Here is a 21,544-nt window from a genome sequence, read left to right as displayed (position 1 = left end):
ATTTTTACCAATAAAGACACATCATATTGTAGATGACTGAACAAAAAAAGATGTGGACTTTGAGGGTTAAAGATGGTAATAACATTTCTGAAGTGGTCACATATATCTCTGGCATGCTTATATACAAGAGTGCTGCTTTCACTGCCATTTCTTACATAGGTCTACATGTATGTAATACGGTAAATATGTCCTCTGTTCTGGATATCTTCTTTGTTGACACAACATTCAAGTATTTTTTTCTATTTGTATTTTGTGCCCTAAACTACTAATCATCATCATTACTAAAACAATTGTCTTTTTTTTTTTATCCACTTTTTCTCCCATTTTTCAATATTTTCTCCCATCCCAATTTCGTATCATCCAATTCAACCCTCCCCTGTCACGGACGCTGTTTCTTGCCTGCCACAAGCCGGCTGCAATGTGGACTAAGTCATACATAGCACAAGTCCCCTCCGGTACTTGAGGTAACAGCAGTCGCATCTTTTCACCTGCGCAGCTCGATCTCTCAGTGGCGAGGAGTAACGCATGGGAGGCTCACGCTGCCCCCGACACTTCCTGATTCTACTGCGCAGGCGCACCAACCGACCTGTAGGAGTCGCTGTCCACAACGCCCGATCCCCACCCATCAGTTTCCCACCCCCTAATACGGCCAATGTGTATTAGTACGGACAACCAGCTAAACTGAAAGCAAATGTGGAGCGCTGGGCTCGAACTGACGAGCCCAGCGTCTCCAGCATTTCGTGGCGAGTGCCTTGCCCACTACGCCACGTAGCCGCCCTATTACTAAAACAATTGTCAAAGTCTATCTCTTCTATCTCCATCTCTTCCTCCGCCTCATCACACTCGTACTCTCCATTCTCCTCATCCATGTTATTTTTTGCATAATCTGCCTCCTTATCAAGAGCTTCTTGCTCTTCTTACTCCACTTTCTGGGCCAGTACCTCAACAAGAGAAGGACGGAGGATGGGTCCAACCGTCCAGACAGGTTCTAACACCTCCTCTTCCATTGTTTTTCCCAGTCCATACGTTGATCATTGTGAGGGCTGGCCCAGTACTGCGCGCTTCCAGGTGCCAATTGCCATCACGCACCTGAGAGGAGTTACCAATCAGCTCGAAGGGAGCCCTCTTATACACAGTTTGCTGAGCATTCAGTGTCGGGTCGTTTTGGTCACCACCAGCTACTGCTTGTGCCTCTTGTGTGTTTTCTCCAGTACGCCCTTGGACATTGCTGCTGTTTCCTCTCTCTGCCTCCGTGGACCCGTGCCTCGTATTTACACTTTTCCCTTGGTGAGTTTTTGGATTTCTATTTTTGATGAACTAATATCCTCGTTTTATCCTGGACTCAATACCTCCATCTGTTTTTGTGTGTTCCTTAACACTGAAGACAATACCTTCATCTGTTTTTGTGTGTTCCTTAACACTGAAGAATTGTCACTTTGTTTTGTTACCAGACTCTGTCTTGTTACTGGACTCTGCCTTGTAGATTTCTACGTTTCCATTACTGACATTCTCCGTTTTCTTTTTCTCCATGAGTGGATTATTATCAAGCTGCAGAGCCGCAGAGCCCTACTCGGCTAAAGGATTCTCCTCGGATGGATTTACTTTATTGTTGCCCATTTCTGTTGTGAAATAAATACGCCCATCGTTTTTGGCTAACTCTGAACTACCTGTCTGTGTCGTGCTGTTGGGGTTGTTTACAAACCACAACAATCATAGGCTTTGGGCCTCTTGAATATTGGCTGTTCTGCTCTTTTGTAGCAGGCGACTCTGAAGTTGGCTTGCTGTACATGTGGGATGAGACAGACCTTGGGAGGAGGCATGCGTTCAAGGTCTACTTTGGAGTTTGCATCCAGGGCCCTCATTTATCAACGTTGCGTACGCACAGATATGTGCGTAACCCGTGCGTACGATCATTTCTAAGCAAAGAGTGGGATTTATCAATTTGAACTTGTGCTTGACTTTGTGCGTATATCTACGCACAGCTCGGAGCATGCGTAGCTGGCGCCCGGTGGTAGAATATGAATATTACAATGCGGAAATAAGCTTCTGTGCATTAGTTTCAACACTGGCGTGTTCTGTATGGCCCGTAATTCATTATAGTTCATTGTAAAATAGCAACAGTAGTGTAATTATGGTCAACCCTATAAATAGCATTTGGAATAATAGGTCTTTCTCTCCGAATGAATGCAGCATGGTTTATATATAGCGTTATCGGAATATACAGGGTGTACTGACTGCGCTCCGCGTAACTCAACTCGTTATTATTTTGTGCATAGATTGCAGAAATACGGGAACGTTTTGATTATATTTTAAAGGCTTTGCCATTGTTAAACGAAACAAGTGGAATTTCGAAGCTGTAAGCAGAATACAAGTCATATGAACACCCACGATATAGTGTTCTTCCCCCTTCTAGAAAGAATAAAAAACGCATTGCAACGAGAACAGAGGTTATTTGTTGAGTGTAGTATGTGTATACAAAACCCTTGCAATAAATGTGTATTAAATGAATGAAAAGCATACATGCTCTGGATACAGAGCATATATCGTGTGGGTGATATGACTTGTATTCTGCTTACAGAATTCCACTTATTTAGTTTTACAATGTCAAAGCCTTTTAAATATAAATCAAAACGCTCCCGCATTTCTGCAATCTATGCGCAAAATAATAACGTTGAGTTCTAACAAAGAACGTATTACATGCTGGGTAGGCTGATAGAGTCAACTGTAAATGAAATAGCCTATAACAGTCATTATAAACAGGGGTGCAGTCGTAATATCAGAACTGCCTGGACGCCACATGCACGCGCATACATGTTCCCTCGCGTGTGCACAGACCAGCTCAAGCAAACCCCCCACAGGGCTTGTATTTTGGTCTTGCACATCCCTTTCCTTGTTATGCTATGCAAAGACTAGGTGATAAGTGCCGGGTACTTGCACAGCGTGACAGTAGTGTGAAAGTTGTGAATGCATTTTTGTGTGCGCGCGCGTGCACATCCGTGCGCGCACTTCTGCTCAGCGAACTGCTAGGACGGCGTGGTACCGAGTGGTACCACCACTGCATCACTGATTATAAAGGATGGGCTATCATAGCAGGGTCTTCCCAACCTTTATTCGCCAGAGCCCCACGATTCCTGGGAGACATAGGAATATGATATGATATAAGGTATACTGGTCCGTCAGCAAGGATAGCGAGGAGTCGGATAGCCATTAAATGCCATTTGAGAATATAGGCTATTAATGCAAAGCGACGGCCTATAGCCTATACATATTATTTAATGTTTTCATAAGCGTAAAGATACAACAGCTAGATTAATGATCAAGTTAGTTTACTGTTGTGCAGGGTTCGCAGGGCTGTGCCATGTGCTATTATATATGCGCAAGTTAAGTTGCATAATGTAGGCCAGGGGTGGGCAACTTTGTATATGGTGAGGGCCACAAAATTTCCACAATCAATCTGGGGGGCCGCATTGTTTATCGGCAGTCCCGCCAGTAGTACCCCATCACTCAAATAGCCCATAATAGTCACAGATGTGATAAATAAGGTATATAAACAATTATAATTTGTTGTAACTTTGTTTTTATTCCATTTCAAATGCATTTAGTAATGCAATTTCAACTTTATGAATTTATAAACAGCTGCATTTAAAAGTATTGCTGTGTAACCCCAAATATATACAAAAATGATCAATTATAATTAAGCCTTCTAATAAAATAAATTTATGAACTTAAAGCCCACTGCTCAACAAACACAAAGCAGCATTCCTGCTGCATTTCACTAACAGTAAATCAAAAGTGCAATAATAAATGATTTTGTTAAATGTATAAACTTTTATCCTGCTACTAAACAAAACATTATAACACTGAAATGCATGTTATGGATATGAAGCACTCAGGAATGTTTTGTTTAGTAGCAGGATAAAAGTTTATACATTTAACAAAATAATTTATTATTGCACTTTTGATTTACTGTTGTAGTGAAATGCAGCAGGAATGCTTGTTTGTGTTATAGTGTTATCTGAACACTACAAAAGTAAACAAGTAAAGTGCAAGTAAAGTAAAGTGCAATACTACATGCCTCCCATTGACCCTTTATCAAACTGGCATGACATTCACCCTCGCCCCACAGTGGGTCAATAATGGTTATAATAATAATAATAATAATAATAATAATAATAATAATAATAATAATAATAATAATAATAATAATAATAATAATAATGGTCCCCTCTCTACACCTCTTCATCATCTCCTTCCCCCCCTCTACACCTCTTCATCATCTCCCCCCCCTGTCTTTAATGAGACACTTGTTGTCTCTCTTGTTGGCGCACAATAGCAGGAATGTCAACTTCAATGTTTGTGCATGCGATCTGCATCAGATGAAATAATGTTTCATCTGACAGCCTGTTTCTCTCCTTTGACTTGATGTGCTTCATGTTTGAGAAATTGCTCTCACATATGTATGTGCTCCCAAACATACTGGCCATAGAGAGGGCAAAGTCCCTGAGGAGTGGGAAGCGGGGCTCAGGTAGCAGTTTCCAAAACAAAATTCCCCTCTCATTTCTCTTAGCTCGCACAGTTCAAGCTGCAGTTTAAGGTGCGAAGTGATATCCGTGAGGAAGGCCATGTCACAGAGAAACGCTGTATCTCTGAGTTTAGTGCAGTATGGGCTTGTGTCGCTCGTCAGTTGCTCATCCAAGAATGTGGGGATTTCTTTACGCAGCGCAAAAAACCTCTCCAAGCACTTCCCACGGCTCAGCCATCGGATTTCTGTGTGTAGCTGCAAGTCGCCATAATCAGTGTCCATCTCTTCCAAAAAGGAGACAAACTTTCTATGGTTTAGTGACCTGTTGCCTCCACAAATTAGATTGGTAACCTTGGTAACCAAATCCATAACATGGCTGTAGTCAAGCTTCTTGGCACAGAGAGCCTCCTATATCAGATAAAAAATTAAAAAAAAAACGATTTAACGACTCGCATATAATTTGACTACACTCGACTCGCATTGGTCATTATTAGTGACCCACAATAGATGGAAATTATGTTAGCGAACTTACCTGATGTATAATGCAGTGCAGCATTGGACACTCAACGCCACTCTGCCTTAGAAGCCCGGCGAATCCTGTGCGTTTTCCTTTCATTGCCGGTGCTCCATCGGTAACAACAGCCGACAGTTTATCAAAACCCCCATATTGCTGCGGCACTTTCAACAGCGTTGAATATGTCCACACTAGGGCTGACCCCTATTAGTCAAATAGTCGACTAATCGATCGAAAGGAGCCATAGTCGACTGCCAACTCTTCTTAGTCGAATAAAAAAAAAAATTATAATTATATATATATTTTTATATATTGGCCTGGGGCCGCATGGAACGTCGGTGAGGGCCGCATGCGGCCCGCGGGCCGCCAGTTGCCCCTCCCTGATGTAGGCTATGGCTGCTATTATATGTAATTCATATAGGCTACCTAATACCGACAACAAAATAGATTGTATCATATGCCTCTACAAATCATATTATACCCGGTAGCCAATCGAACTACACGAATAAAGGCATTCATATTCCAGCATGGTTATAATAATGACACACCAACGCCAAACAGTGGTTAACGAACGGTCTTTATTAGTATTTTGAGCTGTCCAGGCAGAATTGCAGCAATGGTCTTAGGGAGCCGTTGATATCTGACATCACCATGTACAAGTCCGCCAGCCTTTTATTTATCCCATAACACGGGTTGTGTCTTCTTGGTTCGGCAGCGCCTCCGCTCCGTGAACAATCTTGCTCGTGGAGTTTCTCATAGTTTGCTCGGGTCAGTCCATTATTTCACATCCCATGAGGGTGTTTCATTACCATATATGGATAATCGTGCACGAGCATTGACGGTAGAACAAAGAGGTATTTATCAACACGGAGTGTGCGTAGGACCCGTGTACGCACGGTTGATAAATCCCAATATTTCTGTGCGTACACATATTCTAAATTCTGTGCTTACGTACGAAAATAGAACACTTTCTAAGAATTGTTGATAAATGAGGGCCCTAGGTGTGCAGCTGGAGCCAGGGGTAACAGGACTCGGTTCATCCCCGTCCCGGTCCCAAACAGTGGGAACAGGAAGCCGGGGTAGGAGCGGGCTCACCTGGATGATACATGAAACACACCGGCAAGATGGTTAAAGAAAGACAGAAATCAAAGCAGGAAAACATTTGTGACCGGGCCCAGCAATTCGTGGCACAATTCTCCCTCGTCTTTTTTCTGATTTTTTACAGATTATGAAAGTAGAAGAATGTAAGCTTATAAAATGAAAATATTTTAAGAAGATATGCTATTTGAATCTAGTTAAACCTCGTCTAAGAGGAAAACAGAAAATCAAAAATATTTTATTTATTTTTTACAAACAGCTTTTTTAAACAAAGGTTTTGACTATTTAGAGATACTATAACTGTTAGCTGTTACAATGAATATGTTCTTAAACATTCATAATATGAAAAAAGTCTCATGAGTCTCTTCCCGCTGGGCCCGGTCACATTATGTTACAGTGGATGTTCAGGGGATACCAACTTCAGTTCGCCTACCCGAGAGAGAGAAGTAGGATCCTACTCCTGTCAGACCATATATGGCAAGTTTGATTGATTGTAGCCACGCCCCCTTTGAGATGATTTATGACCCTAAGCCCCGCCCCCTTTCCTGATTGGCGGGACTTCCGGTTTCGGAGGGGAGGGACATCCGGTTTTGGAAGGGGCGGAGTTATAGGGGGAGGGCCTTCCGGTTTGTGTGTGTGTGTGTGTGTGTGTGTGTGTGTGTGTTTTCTTAAAGCCAAATGCGTGTGTGTTTTCTTAAAGCCAAATGCGAGAGAGTGTTTAGACACTTGTGTTCAGAAAAATACAATGTGTCTATAAAGTGTAGAATGTCACAATCTTTAAGCAATTGTGTTCAGAAAATGGTTTCATGGAGAATGCCCCATGGAAGAGTTTGTTTAAGCAAATCTGTCTAGTGCTCTCAGTTTGCATTTTTCCATGCCCATGTGGCCTGCATCTCCCCTCTGAAGGCTGTCAGTTTGCTGTTTCTGAAACTGACAGTCCCCCTTCGCTATGACCGTCACAGGAGGAGGAGGATGAGCTCAGCGAATCAGGGGACTCTAAAACTTCTGTCAGAACCCTGGTGAGTATTGATTTACAACTTGAAGGGCAAACCTGAAAAAAGAGTTCAGCGAATCAGGAAGCCTGAAACTTCTGTCAAGCTGGGGTGTGTATTGATTTACGACCATGTCCGACTTCCCCTTTTCTGGGGAAACCTGAAAACTTCTGTCACTGTCCCTATAAGGGGGATAGTTCTTGAATGATTTATGGCCCCTAAGGTGTGTGTGTGTGTGTGTGTGTGTGTGTGTGTGTGTGTGTGTGTGTATGTGTGTGTGTGTGTGTGTGTTTTCTTGGATAAAGCCAAATGCATGAGAATGTGTATGGGAATATTTTTGTTATATTGATGTAATATGTCTATGTTCAGAAAATATATGGGTGTTTCAGATCATGGCTACCAATCTGAAACCTAATGATGTTTCTTCATGACTTGCCCGGTCCGGTGGTCACAACGAGGGGATAGTTGTTAAAAGCAGTCAGAGGTGTGACCACACCAGATAATCTTCCTTGCGAATATCTGTCACAACACAGCGTTATTATCTTAGTTATAAAAGAGGAAGTAAATGACCATTAGCTGAATGGTTAGATGGGGTACCTACCTCTTACCTACAGAAAGAAGGAGTTACCATTAAATGTTTAAAAGCCCACCAGTTATAAATACCCCAGATGTATAAGAGAGTTCTATGTGTAGACTCTGCATTTCAAGCATCAACAATGGCTTATGAAAACGGTATACATGGAGGGCTGTGTTTTTAAAACAATACAATTATGAAACTCAAGATTGCAATTACATCAACTATAATTTCTTTATGTTATAGATTCCTACCCTAAGCTCTGGGATGAAAGTTTACTGCCCATTGGTAAGTACAAATTAACAAATGCAAGTCTATTTTAAACCTAATTAAAACCTATTCTTTGTATGTTGCTGTTTCTAACATATTGTTTTTTTTTTATCTTGCTTTTTAACGCCAGAGGGGCCTTTCTGACAGGCCGTGAAACGGTGCGCTGGTTGGATGGTGTTACACAGGGTACGTTTTTATACATAGAGAATATAATTTCTGAATTAATATTACAAAAGGATTTATGCTAATAGAACTAATATTTTTAAAACTCTTCAGATGGAGATGCATCGACGGATTTTCGTGATGTTAGCGACACAGATATCATGGGACAGCTTGAGGACTTTGACAAATGTGGTACGTACATAACGATTATAATGGTAGATCATGATTAGCTATGTCTTGATTCTTTAACACTTTCCGTGCCACTCACGAGATTTCTCTGGTTTTTTTATAGGTGGTTGCTAGCCACTCACGAGATTTCTCTGAATTTTTTATTTTTTATTTTTTTAGCGATCTGAAAAATTATTGCATCACCCGAGTATAGCCGAGGGGCGCCGGCGATCACTGTGGAAAAAAGCGCCCCCTGTCGTCTCCCAGATGACATAAGTGATTTTGGAATGGACTCAATGAAAATGAATGGGGAAAAAAATCCGGTACTCCACATTTTCCAGTTCACTGATCCAGCCGGGGTTACCACAGTTCATTCTGGAACCTCAGATCCCCGTTGATCATGGAGATCTACAGTATCGCGTTGGATCCATACACGTATCGATTTTTTTGAATGGTGATCAGGAATTGGAATATACCAGTTGGATACCATCTGATGTCAGGTAAGGACTCTATGTTATCAGTGTTAGGATAATCAGAGTACGTTTGATGAAGTTATAAGCTGTTTTGTGAAATGTCCTCTTTCGGTTTCACTGTAAAAGTCTGTGAGGAAATCAACGGAGCGATTATCAGTGCGCGGCCGTAATGTGCTTGCGTGCACGTATAATATTGATCATCTAGCGTTTATTTGAAAACGATTCATAAAAAGGCCGACGAATATCAACGTTGTGGAATATTCCACTAAAAGACGATTTTCATAGAATGCTCCAGAATGAGCTGTTTTTTATATCAAAACGGGGGCTTTTCTAACTGCTCTGAAACGGAAACGACGCGATAAAAAAACAATCTGCCTTGACAGCACTGACTGGAAAATAGTCTTTGATAATGCGATGGGCAGATTAGACACATAGCCATAATTTAAAACATAGATTAGGCGATATTAACGTTAACATATTATGTTATTATGTTATTTGATACTATCTTGTCTAGCACAGTCTCTGGAGCGTAACAGTAAGAAGCATTTTGTATGAAAGTATTCTGTACTTCTGTATGACAACTATTAAAGAACTTGAACTTGAACTTGAACTTGAACATTGGCGCCGATGGTGGCATTCAGCCGGTAAAACGGAAAACCAGGCGTGGCGCTCAAAGTGTTAAAGATGCTAATTATGACCTTTTTTTATTCGTTTCTACATAGCTCGTGACATAGAAACTGAATGGGACCCTGCCACTATAAGCGAACTAGATATCTTCGATAAGCAGGCTATCGAAGATTTACTCCGGGCTCTACACCCTGAATCGTCTGTCATCCAACAAGATTTTAATGACGAATGGGGACTTGACATATTGACCCAGATTGATTGCTTTGACAAGACAGGTACGTACAAAACGAACCTAGTGCTAGATCATAAATGTTATTTCAAAACATTTATTCTTTTATTCTTGATATACACAGCTCCTGTCATAGATGATGAATGGGATCCAGCAATGCTAGAGGAATTAAACATCCTTGATAAACAGGCTATCGAAGATCTAATCGCCCTCCAGAAGCCAGAGGGCTTCGTTCAAGATCTACCCCTTGGCCCTGATGTGTGTCAGCCACACTTCAAGAAGTACAAACGTATAGTACTATCATCTCATGCGAGACTCCACGGGGCATTACCCTATAACAATGAAAATATTCATCAGAAATGCAGATACCTGAGGATGTAATTAGATAGAGGATGGTCTTTTTTCTTTTTCTTTTCTTTTTCTTTTTGTAAACACCTATAGCTAATTATGGATGAAGATATGACCGCTACAGAAATACAGGAAGTCCTCAGTAGACTGGATAACTCTATACCTGATCCTACTGAACTTGAAACGTATCTGTTCTCTAATGACTCTATCGATGGGTTATTTAACATATCTCTAGATACACCACATGATATGATTGACGCTAACACAAATACCCTTGTAGATAACCCGATAGACTTGGAAGAATATCTTCTTTCAACAGAGATGAATAATGCAATTACAGCGTTGAATAATTCTGTACAAATTACCCCTGTAACTGAAATCTTAGAAGAGGTTCAGTCAGGGTCGTCCCCTGCTCAGGTCAACAATGATTCATTACTCATAGCTATACAAGAGACTGAGTCTAATCTTCTAAATATAGGCATTTTCATGAATGGTCATGATGATAACCCTCCAGAAGATTCAACTGCGCTAGACGAGCTCTTTGCAGAATTATAAGATTTACAAACAGCAGTCCCACCGTGCATGCACATTCAACCCCCTGCACACATCGTAAATCACGCCCCATCAGTAACACCTCTAACAACCACTTCGACACCTCTCTCAACTGATGAGAGCCGTATACCAACAGTCCCTTTGACACCTTTATCATCCTCATCATCTCCTCACTCAAGCGCGGACAGCCCTCCTGCGAGTCCTGTACATACAGGTCGTGGCATGGCAGGAGTACATAACAGAGAATCTTTTAATAATACAGAGATAAGAGAGTACTTCAACTTACAACCAACGAATGGCGTACCAGACTTCCGTATATTCCACGATAATGTCGTGGCCACCATGGAGCGTATGTTAACAAGACTCCAAAGTGATACAAATGATAAGGACATCATACAGATATCCTTAACAGGAGAGGGTGTGGGAGACGAGGTCTATAAACTCTTACGAAACGGCCGTGAGAATCTTAATGATTTTTACCAGATACTCGAACATTTAGTGCAATCAAATCAAGCACTGCTCGCTGATACGTCTTTACAACTAGTAGCCCAGATCATGCGCTGCCCTACGGGGGAGGGGGTCAAAAGAAAAATCGAGGGTCTATTAACTAGTGAAGTCCTCCCTAAGAAGAGACGTTTCTTAAACATCATAAGTAACCCAAACGATCAACAATGCTTCGCAACGAATGTGGCAATGCTCCTAGATCCATCTATAAATCAGGATGTGGCTTACCTGCGAGGCAGAGATTTACATAAACTTGCAAATGTAGCTGAAGGGGCTGTGGGTTTCACCGATATACAACACTTCGAGAGGGCTCTAAATCATCCTATAGTTGTATTCTTCCGAAATGCTAAAGGTTTGTCGCATTATAAATCGGGGTTTGAAGGACCAGAACCTACCTTGCATCTACTGCTGCACTGTGAACATTACTACGGTATAACCAAACTAAATTCATTTTTGGGTACATCATACATGTGTCCTGGATGTTTTGCTGGGTACACTAGAAAGGGAGCGCACAGTTGTAAGACTACCTGCAGTATTTGTCATAACGTTCAATGTCACACCAAACCAAAAGCGTTACAGAAATGTAAGGACTGTAATCGGATTTGTCATTCGTCTTTCTGTTATGATGAACATAAAGCAAAGCGCTCAAACGTTCTAAAACAATGAAGTGTTTGTGAAGCCAACAAAAAATTTGAAAAATGTGGTGATATGGTCTACATCGCGGCCTGTAAACCCAAAGAACACAAGTGCAAGGTGCCTATCTGCCATACGTGTAAGGAGCCTTTAGCTGACGAGGCAGCCAGACGCGATCATAAATGTTATTTCAAAACAGTACCCGTCGACACGAAGCCTAAAGCCGACATAGTGTTTTATGACATTGAGTCATTTGTGGATGGTAACAACAAACATGTACCTTATCTCATATGTACTCAGACTAATAATCGAAAAGAATCATGGAAAGGACCCGACTGTGTTAAACGCTTCCTTAAACATTTTCGAAGACCACGCTATAATGGTTTCACGTTCATTGCCCACAATATCCGCGGTTTCGATAGTTATCTGGTGTTAAATCCGATGGTTAAAGACGGATTAACCCCAGAGCTAATCACACAAGGTAGTAAAATCCTATGTTTCGACGATAAAACATATCGACAGCGATATATTGACTCAGTGTCCTTTTTACCCATGAAGTTAGGTAAATTACCTCAAGCCATGGTGTTGTGAAGGATCAGATTAAACCGAATATATATATTTATTTATGGATATATATTTAATAGTATTTGTATATCGTTTGATATCCCTTGTATATTCCTTGTACATATACACTGAATATCCCTTTAGTCTACTAACAGCCCATAATAGTTTCATTCTCTCATTGGACAAGAACCTGGCGCCAGCAGCCAAGCCCCTTGGTTCAAGTTCAATCGTGCCGACGAACATGTCGTTACTAGCCCGGTTCCGCGTAGGAATACGTCTGGCGAAATATGAATGGTACTATTTGTTCACAGCACATATATATATGGCGCAAGTAAAGTAGAACTTTCTTTTAGTCCCTTAGCCCTTAGTTCTTTACCCTCCAACCTAGTGGCAAGACGTTAAGCCTCACCCACGATACACGTGTGGTGCAGTATGGTCAACTTGGCCTCAGAATGGCATTGAGACATTGTGTGGATTAATAGTTGAATTGTCATAGTTTGGCACTATACCGTCGAGTGGGACGTATTTCTATTAAGTTAATAATAGTCTATTATGTATGGTGCATCGTTCGGTTAGAGTTATAAAGTGAGCAGTACCCCCATCGTTCCTCGCGTTATCTAGAGTCTTAACCAGGCTGGGCAGACCACGTGTGGTGCTTTCATCCGAGGAGTTCTGGGCCAGGACGAGTGGACCTGCACATTGGATTACCTTACCCGGACGACGGCGAGCCCTACACGGCTTGGATTATCTACTTGCTTTGGGTGCTTTGATTATGCCATGGATAACAGCCAACACTGGTAAGTGTTGGAACTACCCCCGAGAGGAGCCCAGGTGAGACGGCGCTCTACCCCGAGTGAGGTCGCCTCACGTCTCTTCGTTGTGGACCGGCAGCTACCGTCTACAAGAGGGCCCAACGGTATTCATCTGTGGACCAAGGTTCTGTGGGCACCGTGTTCAGCACTCTGAATTCTCCCAAGAAATCGTTGGCCAGATGGGATATCGCCGGCGGCTCTCATAACCCCCCCCCCCTCTACTGACTTACAACCAGCAGGACCCCCCTTTAGTGTATCCAGCTATAATCATTTAAGTACCATCGCTATAGTTCCCTAAAGAACCAGGTTGTATACTTGCTTCCTGCGTAACCAGAGATTGGACATTCAATGTTGATTTGCCTACGAATACTCATTTGCCTTACAAGTGCATTCAAATCATAAATGTCATTAAGTGAACGTTGTATATACCCTTTGCTATATAAAATATTCGATTTATACATTTGTGTGGACTTGGTTTCATGGTGGGAAAGTGTTCATCATATCTATATCATGTACTGTGTGGCCAGTAGTTAAAGTACATAATCGGTAGTGGTTTAATGATACCATACTTATCAATACAGTCAGGGAATTGTACCCCTCAGTTACAATTGGTCCTTCGAGCCGGAGGGTAACTAGTGTAATATTAATATAGTGTTATTAATATTGAAATGGCCTATGATGAACACTCCACGAAACGGTCCTCCTAACGTAGAACGCCCGCGGCGCAGACGACAGACACCTCAGTACTTAGAGGATTACGCTGTCAGTCAACTACCTAGCCTTCGACAAACGGTAAACGCGGTAAAAGTAGAAAGTAAAATTATGTCTGACCTTAACGACCAGGTTACCCCGACCACAGAGGCCCTAGTGGGTTCTAATGTAACTGACCAAGCTCACGGTGGGGACCAGGAGGGAGCTGACATGCCTTTACCCCCCGCCAATACCGAAGAAGTAGTCCCCGACCAGCCCCGGGAGGAAGACAACCCTACAGAGAGAGAACTCTGCGCGGAAGAAGAGGAGGAGAGCGCCGAGGAAATAGAGCTCCGGGACTCCCCAACGAGTACCGCCAGGAGCGGCTCACCTCTACAACCGTCTTCCCCCAGCGAAGCGGAGAGGATGCTATCACAGGCGTTCCTCGCCAGCCTGACAGCCTCTACCGAACGCGATCGACTTCAGGGTGAACGCGATCGACTTCAGGGTGAACGCGATCGACTCCAGACACAGCAACGGAGCGAAGAAGAGCGCATACGCCTGGAGATGAGACGCCTTCAGACGGAAGAGAATATGGCAAGAGACCGGGCCGACGCCCAGCGCGCCGCTGCCGGTGCCCAAAGAGAAGCAGATCTCACCAAGCGCGAAGCCGAGCGCGACAGACTACAAGCGCAGCTAATGGAGCAGCTGATCCTCAAGGCAACACCCTCTCCCTCCGCCAGGGGCTCAAGGAACTCGTCGAGACAACAGTCAAGGGCAGCGTCTCCTAACCGAGCAAGCGACCCTGAACTTGACCAACAGACCAAGCCTATACCCCCCGCAGACCCCCTTCCCAGACCGGTCCAAGCGAGACCCAGCTACAAGGAAGGAGCAGCATACACTGCGGAGAAGCTAAATAAACGACTACAGGATCTAGAGGACCTGATAGAAGAAGAAGAGGGAGAGGAGGAGAACCAAGCCCGACGACAGCACAGTACTCCACCGGACCAGGAGGTCCAGTACAGCCCAGGCTATACCCCCGCGGCGCTGCGCTACAGACCCCCGACCCTATTCACGGGTGAGCACGACGCACAACCAGCCCCGAGGAATAGCACCTGGACCAGCGGGCCATGGTACCCTGCCGGTACCAGCCCACAGAGAGGCGCAAGAGGAGACTCGCCTAGGAGGCCTCTCCCCCAACACTCGCCGATGTATCAGCCATCCACGGCGTCATACATTGCCACACCGACGTTTCCAGACTTCACCTATGAGAATCGAGCACAGTACACGGAGCTCCGGATGTGCTTAGAGACAATGATGGTGGATGTCGCTGATGAACGCCACAAGTATGCAATATTACTGAAGCACCTGAAAGTACCGCGAGCGCACAATATAGCGCTAGCCTATGCCACCTCTACGACCCCATACACCGCGGCTCTAGCAGCGCTGGACCAGAGATATGGACGTATATGGGATTACGTAATCCAAGAGATAAGGCATATTGACCGCCTACCTCCAGCAACAGACAATCGCTCATTAGACGACCTGTCTATAAAAGTGCAGTCCCTGGTAGGGATGCTGGGAGCGCAACGGGAAAAGGGTATGCACGAGCTATACGCCAACTCTAACGTCGAGAGGATTTTAGAGAAGCTGCCACCCGCCAGACAAGAGCGCTTCAGGCGTCAGAGAGACCACCGTGATCCTAACGGTCCCGAACCATCCCTCCTCGATCTAGCCGACTTCCTGGCGAGAGAAGTCAGCAGCTTACGACTGGATACGTTCGTGCGGAGCACACCAAGCTCCAGAGAGGGACCCAGGAGAATAAACGATGGAAGAAGATCGGTGACTGTCATGCACCAATCAGAATCAGTACCGAGCAGTAAGAACCACAGTACCCCCTCGAGAAAAGAGAAGTGGAAGATGGTGTGCCCGTACTGCGAGAAGGAACACTGGCTGTCACAATGTGACCTGTTCACAAAGATGAATGCAGAAGAAGTGAGTCAATGGATAAAGTCCAACAGGCGCTGTTACCAATGTGCGCGCAGTCACATGGCAGCCGAGTGCCGCCTAAAGAAGAGGTGCAGTCGGTGTGACGGAGCCCACCTAGATGTCCTACACGACAGTAACAGAAGAAAGCCTGCACCTGCACCATCGAGCAGCACCAAGGCAAGTGTCATGTACATTGACCCCGCCAGCAGCAGCGGCGCCCAAGTGCTCTTAAAGGTAGTCCGTGTAACATTGAGCTACCAAGATAAAGTCATGGACACTTACGCCGTCCTTGATGACGGGTCAGAGAAGACCCTTCTGCTCGCGTCCGCTGCGGCCCAGCTGGGACTGCGGGGGAGCGAGAACCAAATGACGATTCGGACAATAAGAAGAGATTTAAACACGATAAAAGGCGAGAATGTCTCCTTCACTATCGCAGCAAGCGGGCAGCCAGAGCGACGGTATAGGATTACAAATGCTTTCACCAGCCAAGAAATAGGACTATCACAGTACACCTACCCCATCGCCAAGCTGATGGATAAATATGTGCACCTGCGTCAACTACCTATCCCGCTCATAGACGGCGCCACCCCGACCCTGCTGATAGGCTCCGACCATGCAGACCTCATAGTCCCGATAGACCGGGTCCATACAGGACCCCGAGGCTGTCCTGCAGCAGTCGAGACCCGCCTAGGATGGACACTACAAGGCCCCCTCGCTAAATCTCTCAACCGAACAGCAGCCACTAGCTGCCTCCACTCCAGAGTGACAGAAGAAGACACCACTCTCCTGCAGCATGTCGAGAGGCTATGGACACTAGAGACAATGCCCTTTAAGAACGAAAAGAAAGACATTCGTTCTAAAGAAGACGTTTACGCCATAAACCTCCTCGAGCAAGGGACAAAGAGAGTCACAGTCGGCGGAGTGATGAGATACGCAACTCCACTCCTGAGGCGAGAGGGAATGCCCACCTTTCACGCAAAGAAAGACGCTACGGAGCGGTATCTATTGAACACAGAGCGGCGCCTAGCCAAAGACCCCGCTCAAGAGAGTGTGTACTGCGCTGAGATTGAGAAGCTAATCACAGCGGGACACGTGACAAAGATTGACATTAAAGAGGCCGATCAGACGACCGAATCATGGTACGTGCCGCACCACAAGGTCCACCACAACGGCAAGGATCGCATTGTGTTTAACTGCAGCTACCAGATCGGATCCCAAAATCTGAATAAAGAGCTCTTGCCCGGCCCCACACTCGGCCCCTCTCTACTAGGCGTGCTACTACGCTTCCGCCAGGACAAGGTGGCTATCAGCGGGGATATCAAAGGGATGTTCCTGCAGGTGAGACTAGTGGAGGAGGACAAGCCCCTGCTGCGGTTCCTATGGAGAGAGAGGATCGGAGATGAGCACCCAGCCATCTACCAGTGGGAAGTCCTCCCCTTCGGAACCACATGCAGCCCGTGCTGTGCTACATTTGCACTACAGAAACACGTCGCAGAGGACCCAGCAGCAGATGAAGAGGTCCGACACAGTGTGAAGAACAGTTTCTACGTGGACAACTGTTTACAAAGCGTTTCGACTCAAGAAGAAGCCGAGGTTCTCCTACTCAAGCTACGCGCCTCCCTGATCAAAGGCGGCTTTGATCTCAGGCAGTGGGCCAGCAGCGACCCGCACGTATTGCGCAGCCTCTCCCCCGCGGACAAGGCTGCCAGCAGCGAGACCTGGATGGCGACAATCCCAGGAGAAGCCCAAGAAATGACACTAGGACTAGTCTGGCGCTTCAAAACAGACTCGCTCCACTATAGACACAAACCCCTGACCACGGAACAGGGAAGGTCGACGGCGATACCGACCACCAGACGGAGTGTGTACAGAACACTCGCCAGACAATATGACCCGTTGGGATGTATTCTACCTTACACCACCAGGGCAAAGATGATTGTACGAGCACTATGGGACAAGGACCAGGGCTGGGACGACCCAATACCCGCACACCTTGCCTCCACATGGAGAGAGTGGGAGACGGAGCTCCGCTCACTCCCAGGCGTCAATATACGCCGCAGCTACTTCCCACCCACAGTGAGGCCAGAGACATGCAAGATGGATCTACACGTCTTCAGTGACGCCTCCGAAGTAGCCTATGGATCAGTGGCCTACTTGCGTGCCCAAGAGAAGGGAGGAGAGATACACACTGCTTTCATCCTGGCTCGCTCAAGAATAGCCCCACGAAAGCAACAATCTATCCCGCGTCTAGAGCTCTGCGCAGCCCTAGCAGGAGCGCATCTAGCCACGTTAATCCAACGTGAACTCACCATTCCGGTGCACAGAACAATCTTGTGGTCAGATTCCACGACAGTACTCACATGGATCAAGTCTGATTCATGCAGATACAAGGTCTTCGTGGGAGTCAGAGTCACCGAGATTCAAGAGTTAACAGAAGCAGCGAGCTGGCGGTATGTGGACACCAAACACAACCCAGCTGACATCATCACCCGGGGAATGTCCCTAGATGACCTCACCCGTCGCAACATCTACAGTGACGGACCAGAGTTCCTCAAGCTCCCGGAAGAAGAGTGGCCTACGCCCACCCCACGGGAAGCGAGTAAAGAGGAGGCTGAGAACAAGAAACCTATGTTCTGTGGACTGAGCACAGTCGCCTCCACAGACCCCAACATAGATGATTGCATTACCCTACAGAGTGCGCAGCTAAAGACATTCCTGTGGCACCACCCAGAGATTCAGCGCACTGCCGACATTTCAGCAGCTGACTATGAAGAAGCAGAACTTCTTCTACTACAACGAGCCCAGAGGGACTCGTTCCCCGATGAGCTAGACTGTCTGCAGGGAGGAAAGCCCGTCCCATCAGACAGCAGACTGCTCCACCTGGCACCCGAGAGTGACGCCCATAATCTCATCAGAGTGGGTGGTCATCTGCGGAGAGCCCCCAATCTACCGGATGACGTTAAGTACCCGATAGTCTTGAACAGCCGACACAAGGTCACAGAGCTGATCATAAAGAAATACGACGAGGATGTACACCACGCAGGAGCAGAGAGAGTCTTCGCGGAGATCAGACGTCGCTATTGGATACTTCAAGGAAGAGAAGCAGTGCGACGCTTCCAGCGAACCTGTCTAGACTGCCGAAAGTGGCGCGCGCAGCCCAGCATACCCCGGATGGCTGACCTACCTCCCTGTCGCCTCCGACTCGGCGACAAGCCCTTTCACGCCACAGGCATGGACTGTTTTGGCCCGTTGTATATAAAGAAAGGAAGAGGAACCGAGAAGCGGTGGGGTATTGTATTCAAATGCATGACCACCAGAGCGATACATATCGAACTCCTTCCGACCATGAGCACAGACTCATTCCTTATGGCCTTCCGAAGATTCACATCACGGAAAGGAAAACCGTCTACATTGTTGTCTGATCACGGGACAAACTTCAAAGGCGGAGAAAGAGAGCTGAGAGAGAGCTTCCAAGCTATGGGCCCAGAACTTAAGACCCACCTCGCTCCATCCCAGATTGACTTCCAGTTTAATCCCCCGAACGCACCCCACTTCGGTGAAACCTGGGAACGAGAAGTACGTTTATAAAGACAGCCCTGTACGCCGTGCTTGGGGCCCAGACTGTAGCGGAAGAAGTCCTAATGACAGTCCTCACGGAGATCGAGGGAGTATTGAACTCAAAGCCCCTCGGTTACGTCTCAAGTGATGTAGCAGATGTCGACCCAGTCACCCCCAACACACTCTTGATGGGGCGGCTGGACCCCGCGCTACCCCAGACAATGTACAGGCCTGAAGAAGCGAACGGCCGAAGAATGTGGAGGTACAGTCAAGTACTAGCTGACAAGTTTTGGAACAGCTTTCTACTCCACTACCTACCGTCTCTACAGACCCGCCAGAAGTGGGTAAAAGAGAGAGACAATTTGACAGAAGGAACAGTCGTCATGATTATCGACCAGTCACTACCCAGAGCTATGTGGCCGGCTGGCCGCGTAAGCAAAGTGATCACCGGTGCCGATGGAAAGGTCCGAGCAGCTGAGGTGCTCGTCCAAGGGCGAACTTACACACGACCCGTGGCGAGGCTAATAGAACTGCCCAGACTCCCAGACACTATCGATGACGACCATGACCCCACGACTTTGTGAGTTGACTGACCCTTACAGCGGACCTTGAGTGGTAGACAGTGCGGTTAATCTGTCTCTGCTTAGCTAATTAGGTGGGACTAATTAGGGGGCGGCTGTTGTGAAGGATCAGATTAAACCGAATATATATATTTATTTATGGATATATATTTAATAGTATTTGTATATCGTTTGATATCCCTTGTATATTCCTTGTACATATACACTGAATATCCCTTTACTCTACTAACAGCCCATAATAGTTTCATTCTCTCATTGGACAAGAACCTGGCGCCAGCAGCCAAGCCCCTTGGTTCAAGTTCAATCGTGCCGACGAACATGTCGTTACTAGCCCGGTTCCGCGTAGGAATACGTCTGGCGAAATACGAATGGTACTATTTGTTCACAGCGCATATATATATGGCGCAAGTAAAGTAGAACTTTCTTTTAGTCCCTTAGCCCTTAGTTCTTTACCCTCCAACCTAGTGGCAAGACGTTAAGCCTCACCCACGATACACGTGTGGTGCAGTATGGTCAACTTGGCCTCAGAATGGCATTGAGACATTGTGTGGATTAATAGTTGAATTGTCATAGTTTGGCACTATACCGTCGAGTGGGACGTATTTCTATTAAGTTAATAATAGTCTATTATGTATGGTGCATCGTTCGGTTAGAGTTATAAAGTGAGCAGTACCCCCATCGTTCCTCGCGTTATCTAGAGTCTTAACCAGGCTGGGCAGACCACGTGTGGTGCTTTCATCCGAGGAGTTCTGGGCCAGGACGAGTGGACCTGCACATTGGATTACCTTACCCGGACGACGGCGAGCCCTACACGGCTTGGATTATCTACTTGCTTTGGGTGCTTTGATTATGCCATGGATAACAGCCAACACTGGTAAGTGTTGGAACTACCCCCGAGAGGAGCCCAGGTGAGACGGCGCTCTACCCCAAGTGAGGTCGCCTCACGTCTCTTCGTTGTGGACCGGCAGCTACCGTCTACAAGAGGGCCCAACGGTATTCATCTGTGGACCAAGGTTCTGTGGGCACCGTGTTCAGCACTCTGAATTCTCCCAAGAAATCGTTGGCCAGATGGGATATCGCCGGCGGCTCTCCTAACCCCCCCCCCCCCTCTACTGACTTACAACCAGCAGGACCCCCCTTTAGTGTATCCAGCTATAATCATTTAAGTACCATCGCTATAGTTCCCTAAAGAACCAGGTTGTATACTTGCTTCCTGCGTAACCAGAGATTGGACATTCAATGTTGATTTGCCTACGAATACTCATTTGCCTTACAAGTGCATTCAAATCATAAATGTCATTAAGTGAACGTTGTATATACCCTTTGCTATATAAAATATTCGATTTATACATTTGTGTGGACTTGGTTTCATGGTGGGAAAGTGTTCATCATATCTATATCATGTACTGTGTGGCCAGTAGTTAAAGTACATAATCGGTAGTGGTTTAATGATACCATACTTATCAATACAGTCAGGGAATTGTACCCCTCAGTTACACATGGGATTCAAGGATCAAGTGAAGGGTTATTTCCCACATTCGTTCAGCTCTCTAGAGAACCTAGAGTACATAGGTCCTTATCCACCACCAGAGGATTATAACCCCGATCGAATGTCCTCGTCAGAACGAGAGACATTTTTTCTCTGGTACGCTAGCGTTAAGACGGGTGTCTTTAATTTTGCAAC

Source organism: Notolepis coatsorum (genome assembly GCF_963971535.1).
Source record: "Notolepis coatsorum genome assembly, chromosome: 1".
Classification (NCBI taxonomy): Eukaryota; Metazoa; Chordata; class Actinopteri; order Aulopiformes; family Paralepididae; genus Notolepis; species Notolepis coatsorum.
The sequence above is the reverse complement of the archived record's forward strand: the minus strand, read 5'-3'. Positions refer to the sequence as shown.